Source organism: Hemiscyllium ocellatum, unplaced genomic scaffold, assembly GCF_020745735.1.
Source record: "Hemiscyllium ocellatum isolate sHemOce1 unplaced genomic scaffold, sHemOce1.pat.X.cur. scaffold_2844_pat_ctg1, whole genome shotgun sequence".
Classification (NCBI taxonomy): Eukaryota; Metazoa; Chordata; class Chondrichthyes; order Orectolobiformes; family Hemiscylliidae; genus Hemiscyllium; species Hemiscyllium ocellatum.
In genome coordinates, this window is record NW_026868226.1 from 23,126 (window position 1) to 31,040 (window position 7,915).

A 7,915-nucleotide genomic window follows, 5' to 3' on the forward strand; every position below is an offset into this window, starting at 1 on the left:
CTCTTAAGTATACTCCTACTTCCTTTATACTCTTCTAAGGATTCCCCCGATCGATCCTGTCTATGCCTGACATATGCTTCCTTCCTTTTCTGAACCAAACGCTCAATTCTTTAGTCATCCAGAATTCCCTATAACTACCAGCCTTCCCTTTCACCCTGACAGGAATATACTTTCTCTGGACTCTTGTTATCTCATTTCTGAAGGCTTCCCATTTTCCAGCCATCCCTTTACCTGCGAACATCTGCCTCCAATCAGCTTTCAAAAGTTCTTGCCTAATACCGTCAAAATTGGTCTTCTCCAATTTAGAACATTAACTTTTAGATCTGGTCTATCCTTTTCCATCACTATTTTAAAACAAACAGAATTATGGTCGCTGGCCCCAAAGTGCTCCCCCACTGACACCTCAGTCACCTGTCCTGCCTTATTTCCTAAGAGTAGGTCAAGTTTTGCACCTTCTCTAGTAGGTACATCCACATACTGAATCAGAAACTTGTCTTGTACAGACTTAAGAATTTCCTCTCCATCTAAACCTTTAACACTATGGCAGTCCCAGTCAATGTTTGGAAAGTTAAAATCCCCGACCGTAACTACCCTCTTATTCTTACAGATAGCTGAGATCGCTTTACAAGTTTGTTTCTCAATTTCCCTCTGACTATTGGGGGGTCTATAATACAATTCCAATAAGGCGATCACCCCTTTCTTATTTCTCAGTTCCACCCAAATAACTTCCCTGGATGTATTTCTGTGAATATCCAACCTCAGAACAGCTGTAATGCTATCCCTTATTAAAAATGCCACTCCCCCTCCTCTCTTGCCTCCCTTTCTAACCCTCCTGTAGCATTTGTATCCTGGAACATTAAGCTGCCAGTCCTGCCCATCCCTGGGCGATGTTTCTGTAATAGCTATGAGATCCCAGTCCCATGTTCCTATCCATGCCCTGAGTTCATCTGCCTTCCCTGTTAGGCACCTTGCATTGAAATAAATGCAATTTAATTTATTAATCCTACCTTGTCCCTGCCTGTCCTGACTGTTTGACTCACTTCTGTTCTCAGCTGTACCTGTCTCAGATCAAGCTCTCAAAATCCTCCCTGCGATTGTTACCACGTTCCATCCCTGCATTCCTCCAAATCCGTGTAAAGTCCTCCCATTCCTAAAACCCGCCCTGTATCTGTCATCTGTTCCAGCTTCCACAACCCTCCCTATCTCTGTAAGACCCCCACCCCACCCCGTCCCAGTTACTACAGCCTGCTGTATCACTGAATGCCAGTCGTCACTATAATATCAGGGTTAGGTGTCAAAGCAGGAACACTGGACTGGGTTAGATATCAGTCCTGATCATATTGAATGGTGGGACCGACTCTGTGTTCAAATGGTCGATATCTGCTCTTCTTTCCTGTGGTTCTCTATAAACTTACTATCTATATAACCTCCTTCAGTCCCCACAGTCCTCCCTATCTCCATAAACTCCTTCAGTCCCCATGACTCTTCCTATCAATGTAACCTGAATCCTTCCCCACAAACCTCCCTAACTCCATAATCTCATCCTGACCCAACGACCCTCCCATTCAGAGTAACCTCCTTCAATTCCCATGATCCTCCTGATCTGTGCAACCTTCTTCAGGCCCAACAGCCCTCCGACCTCTTTGTTCTCTTTCAGGCCCCACATCACTCCCTATCTCCATGATGTTCTTCAGTCACCACTGCACTCTCTATGTCCATAATCTCATACAGTCCCCACATCACTCCCTATCTCCATAATGTCCCTTCAGTCCCCATGACCCTCCTTATTTCGAAAACATCTATTACCTGTTGAACCTGTAAGCTCCCTTTTTCAGATTGTTAAACACGAACTCCCATAACCCTTTCTGCTGCCAGTCTGAAACCAAACAGTGTTGGCCTGATAGTAGGTCGGGAGCTGGAATGTGTTTGAAAGGATATGTCAGTGAACAATAACTGGACCCTTAGAAACACTTTTAATAAAAAGAGAATGTTGCTTTGAGCCTGTAGGATTGTATTTTTATTGGTGTGAGCATAAATGGCAGGATAGATACAGGTGTAGGAGTGGCTGTACCGAAGATACGATTTATTTGAGTTTTCAGAAACCTTTACACAAGTTTCAATAAGGGCTAAAGAGTAACTTGGGAGAGAATAGGGCATCATAACTGGAGGTGGTTGAGATATTATACAAAATAGTGATGTCAGAATTTACTGTGGAGGAAGACATGGAATCTCGGGAACTTGGGGAAATAAATAGCGATGTCTTGGAAAGAATCCTCTCCAGAGAAGAGAAAGTGCTGGAATCTTAAAACAATTAAAGGTTAATTAATCCTCAGTAGCTCATTGGGTCTATGCCTGAATATTCGTGGGAAGCTAGGGAAGAGATTGCATTGTCCCTAACAGAGATATTTATATTATCAACAGACACAATGAGTTACTGGAAGAGTGGAGGGTGGATAATGTTACTCCATCACTTAAGGGCTGCAGGGAAAAGCCAGGAAATCACAGCCCAGTGAGCCAGTGCTGGGTAAGTTGATGGAGGAGATTCTGAAAGAAAGGAGCTCCATATATTTGGAAAGGCAAGGGCTGATTCGAAATATTCAGCATGGATTTGTGAGTGGGAAACCGTGTTTCACAAACTGGATTGACTCTTCGAGTCAAGAGATAGATGAAGGCAGAGCAGTCAAGCATTGTCTACATGGACTTCAGCAAAGCATTTGACAAGGTTCCAAGGGATGTAGAACATCTAGTCAAGAGGAAGAAGGAAGCTGACTTAAGGTTGAGGAACCAAGGATCAGAAGGAGGGCTCTAGAGAGTTACATGGGGCAGCACGGTGGCTCAGTGGTTAGCACTGCTGCCTCACAGCACTAGGGGCGCGATCACAATTCCAGCGTCAGGTGACTGTCTGTGTGGAGTTTGCACATTCTCTCCATGTCTGCGTGGGTTTCCTCCGCGTGCTCCGGTTTCCACACACAGCCCAAAGATGTGCAGGTTAGGTGAATCAGCCATGCGTTGTTCAAGAAAGGGAATAGAGATAATCCTGCGAATCACAGACCTGTCAGTCTTCTGTCTGTGATGTCCAAATTATTGAAGACTCTGAGATACAGGCTTTATGATTCCTTGGAAAACCATAGTTTGATTAGAGAAAGTCATCATGGCTTTGTTAGGGACAGGTCATGACTCACAAATTTTATTGAATCCTTTGAGAATGTGACAAAACCCATTTACGGCTCATTGAGAAAGTACAGAGCATGGGATACATGGAAACCTGTCTGTCTGGATACAGAATTCCTGGCCCATAGAAGACAGAGGGTGATGCCAGATGGAAAGCATTCAGCCTGGAGCTCGGTGACCAGTGGTTTTCTGCACGGAGAGGTTACAGGACCTCTGCTCTTGGTGAGTTTATGAATGACTTGGATTTGAGAGTGGAAGAGTGGGTTAGTAAGTTTGCCAATGAGACGAAGGTTGGTGGAGTGGTGAATAGTGTGGATGTCTGCTAGAGGTTGCAATGGGACATTGACAGGATGTAGAGCTGGGCTGAGAAGTGGCAGATAAAGTCAAACCTGGAAAAGTGTGAAGTGATGCATTTTGGAAGGTGAGACTTGAATGCAGAATACAGGGATAAAGGCAGAATACTGGATAGTGTGGAGCAACAGATGGATCTTGGATTTCATGACCAGAGATCCATCAAATTTGCCACCAAGCTGATAGTGTTGTTAAGAAAGAATATGTTGCATTGGCTTTCATTAGCTGGAGGATTGAGTTTTATAGCCATGAGGTTATGCTGCAGCTCTATCCAGCCCTGTTTAGATCCCAATTAGAATATTGTGTTCAGTTTTGATCCCTTCATTACAGGAAAGATGTGGATGCTTGAGAGAGGGTAAAGAGGAGATTTACCAGTATGCTGCCTGTACTGGAGGGCATGTCTTATGAAGAAAGGTCGAGGGAGCTAAGGCTTTTCTCATTGGAGTGAAGAAGAGTGTGGTGTGATTTGGTAGAAGTGAACAAGGTGGTGTGAGGCAAAGAGAGAGTGAACAGTGAGAGACCTCTTTATCCCATGGCATACATGGTACCAGGGGGCATGATTGTAAGGCGATTGGAGGATGGGTAAGGGGAGATTTCAGATGTAGGTCCTTTACACAGAGAGTGGTGGGTGGGTAGAACGGGATATTTTAACAGACTCTTGAATAGGCACATGGATGATAGTAGAATGAAGGTTATGTAAGTTAGTTTGATCTTACAGTTGGGTCAAAGATGGGCATGACATCATGGCCGAAAGGTCTTGGGCTGAACTGTTCTGTGTTCTGTGTTCTGTTTGGTAAACTAGGTGATAAGCTCAGATCAATGTAAAATGATATGCTATTCAGGAGGAGCTAGTCAACTGGATACAAAATTGGGCTTGATGGTGGGAGACAGAGGGCAATGGGAGGCATGTTGTTTTTCTGACTGGAGACATGTGACTAGCGGTGAAGTGGGTCCCCTGTTGTTTGTCATTTGGATAAATGGTTTGAATGGGAATATCGGTTTTGTGGTAAGTACGTTTTTTTGAGTGACACTGAAATTGATAATATGGATAGTGAAGAAATTTATCCAAGATACAACAGGATGAACAGTACTGCTGGGACGGTGGGCTGAAGAATAGCAGATGGAGTTTAACTCGATAAATGTGAAGTGATCCATTTTGGTGAAACAAACCAGGGTGGGACTTGTACTGCTAATGTTCGGGCCCTGAGTAGTGTTGTCAGTCAGAGACCCAGGGATGCAGGTAGACTGTTCTTTGTAAGTGGTGTCACAAGTAGACAGGTTGGTGGAGCAGGCCTTTGGGATGGTTACCTTCTTTGGGCAGAGCATTGAGAGTAGGAGTTGGGATGTCATGTTGTGGCTGTACATAAAAGCATTGTTGACCAGTAGGAAGTACACATCTGGTTCACTTACGTCCTTTAGAGAAGAACATCTGACATTCTAACCTGGTCTGGCCTGCACGGGACACCAGACCCACAGCAATATGGCTGACTCTGTGCTATACTCTGGGTAATTAGCAGTGGGGCAAAGAATGTTTGTCCAATCAGTGACATCCTCATCCCATGAATGAATAAATAAAAATACCTATGTCCCTCCCTACCTCTGCAAACCCCTCCCGCTGCAGCAATCTGTACTGGCTTTGTAACACCGTTCAGACCCTGACCACTCTGTGTAACACTCTCACCACCTCCAGCACATTCAGCTCTCCCGGTTCCTTTTGTGACATAAAACCTTGACAATTATTCCGTCTTCCATCTGACCTCCTCCTGCGAGCAGACCCTTTGCAATCCCTTTAAAACTAACTCCTAAAACATTCTCTCACTTCAGGATTTTAAATACTTATTGGTGATCCTCTAAGCCTGATAATCTAATATGATCCTTTTTACTTGAGTGAGGGACCGATGGGAATTTCTTGCTGAGGATTTGTCTGTTTCAAGGGAATGACCTTTTGTTGAGTGTTTTACACTGCTCTTTCAAATGTTTTCCACTGCTCATTTACAGGCACATATTTCAGTCTGTTTAGCCTATTTACCTTGGTCAGTTCCTCTCTCAAACTCATGTTATTGGTTATTTTTGTTTCTAGTTGTAGTTGGTCCTTTCTGTGACTCACTTTAAAACTTTATATTTCTTTAAACTGCACTTTATCACAATTTCCCTGAGGATCTCTCCAGGTGACATTACTCATTCACTAAGTTTCATCACACAATGGTCACTCTGAGATAGTTATGTCCCTAGCCAGTTGCACAATGTGTTATTCTAAGAAACAGTGAAAACTAATTATCTGAACTCCATTTCCAATATCACTGTTGTCGGTGTGACTGTCACACATTTTGTGAATATTGATGTTTCCCAAAATTATCACAATGTGTTTGTTAAAAAAATTCCAATGAGTTCCTATTTAATGCAGTGATGAGCAAGGAAATGCTGTTTGGTGGCTAAAACTGCTCTGCTGCGTGTGTCCTTGGCAAGTAGTAGCCAGAATTTCCATTCAGACTGACTCTACTTCATGATCTGTGGCCAAATGCTTTCTCTGTAATGCCTTTGTTCTCAATTATTGTTAGCGTTACCCACTTTGCCTGAGTTTCCGCAAGGTTGTGAGCCATTGAATATTTATGTCACCTTTTGTTCACCCTGTAACCACATCTCTCTGGTGTCTAAATCTCTTTTATCTCTGTGTCACAAATCCATCTGCCTTGTTGATTAGACTTCGTCCATTCAAACAAAACCATAATTTAGTCTTTCCCACAATTTCTTATCACAAACCTACTCACTGATGTACAGTTTTAGTTAAACTCTGTCCCATCCTGTTCCTTTCTGTTGCCTTCAGCCACATCCCCATGCTGTTCCGATGCTTCACCTTTTCTCTTTGTATTTGGAAAGCTCCTTTCACCTGAACCCTGTCCTGCATCCTCTCTGTCAGTTTAAAGCCCTGTCCATAAACCTACTGACATGATTGGCCAGGACATTGGTCCCAGCACGGTTCCAGGGGGACCATCCTCTTGGATTTTTTATATAAATCAGGTCTGGGATGTGGGTGTCTCTGGCTGACCAGCCTTTATTGCCTATCCCGAGCTGCCCATGAACTGAATAGCTTGCTCGACCATTTCAGAGAGTAATTGAGAGGCAAACACTTTGCTGTGGGGATGTCGTGCAGACCACGTCAGGATGATCAGATCTCGTTGTCGAAAGGACAAGTGGGCGCCACGGGATGGCTCAGTGATTAGCACTCCTTCCTCACAGCACCAGGGTCCCAGGTTCGATTCCAGCCCTGGGCGACTGTGCGGAGTTTGCACATTCTCCCTGTGTCTGCGTGAATTGCCTCCGGATGCTCCGGTTTCCTCCCACAGTCCAAAGCCGTGCAGGTCAGGCGAATTGGCCATGCTAAATTGCCCATAATGTTAGGTGTATTAGGTCGAGGGAGATGGGTATTAGTGGGTTACTCTTCGGAGGGATGGCGTGGACTGGTTGGGTCGAAAGGCCTGTTTCCACACTGGAGGGAATCTAATCTAAGGGATTATGATTTTTGTACATCAGCAATGGTTTCATATTTATTTATGGATTGTTAATTGCTATTTTTAAAATTATTGATTTTAAATTCCACCATATCTTATGATGGGATTCAAACCTGCCTCCCCTGAACATTAGCTGAGGTTTTGTACAAATGCGTTAACAATTATGTTACTAGGCCATCACTTCACCTGCTCACTGGTTGCTCATCCCTGAGCACTGATACATGAAGCTAAACCCATTCTTCCAACATGACTGTGTGATCCTGAAGCCTTCCAGCACTCCGGTGATATCACTTAGTCTCTCTCCATGTGGTATCCCTCACTGTGTGGGTCTAATTGCTGCCTCTGTCAGTGTCTCTCACTCTTGCAGCTACTCCAGATCCTGGGCCAACAGAATTCTCCACTCCAGAGAGACGCAACAGCACAGGCCAGGGGTGGAGCTTGGGATTTCCCAGATGTCTGTGGGGCTCATTTCCATTCTCCATGTATAACCCTCACTGAATCAGTCTAATTTCCCATTCTGTCCATTTCTCTGTCTCCTGTAGGTACTCGGGAAGTTCCTGACTCAATAGACTTCCCAACTGCTGTGCGTCTCATCCATCACCTCATTGAAGATGGTTGGTCAGCCAGAGAGACAAAGGGCAGGGAGATCTGGAGCCTTTAATAAATCCTGCAGTGAGGTAAGATCACTCACAGTGCACAGAGCAGGGAGCAATGGGAGGGCTGCAAACATTGGCTAACAATACATGATATAGATACAGTGCTGGATGGGGAGCACAGTATAGACACACCCCATGCTCAGTCACCACGTCTACTTTAACTTATGTTGCACTGAGACAGCATGGGAAGTTCAGAGTTATCAATCCAGGCCTGTGCTGTCTTAGTGA

The 7,915-nt window shown here is 44.4% G+C and overlaps 1 long non-coding RNA gene across 2 annotated transcripts in view; it reads left to right on the top strand.

Moving 5' to 3' along the window:
• The window catches only part of LOC132812593 (uncharacterized), a 28,189-nt gene extending 20,536 nt beyond the window's left edge, over positions 1-7,653 (top strand). Inside the window, exon 4 of one of the 2 annotated variants that reach the window (XR_009643723.1) lies at positions 7,574-7,653. This is a non-coding gene — a long non-coding RNA (uncharacterized LOC132812593). Of the gene's footprint in view, positions 1-3,204; positions 3,294-7,573 lie in introns of those variants that run through there. The other variant, XR_009643722.1, reaches the window with a different exon arrangement.
• The last annotated feature ends 262 nt before the right edge of the window (positions 7,654-7,915 follow it).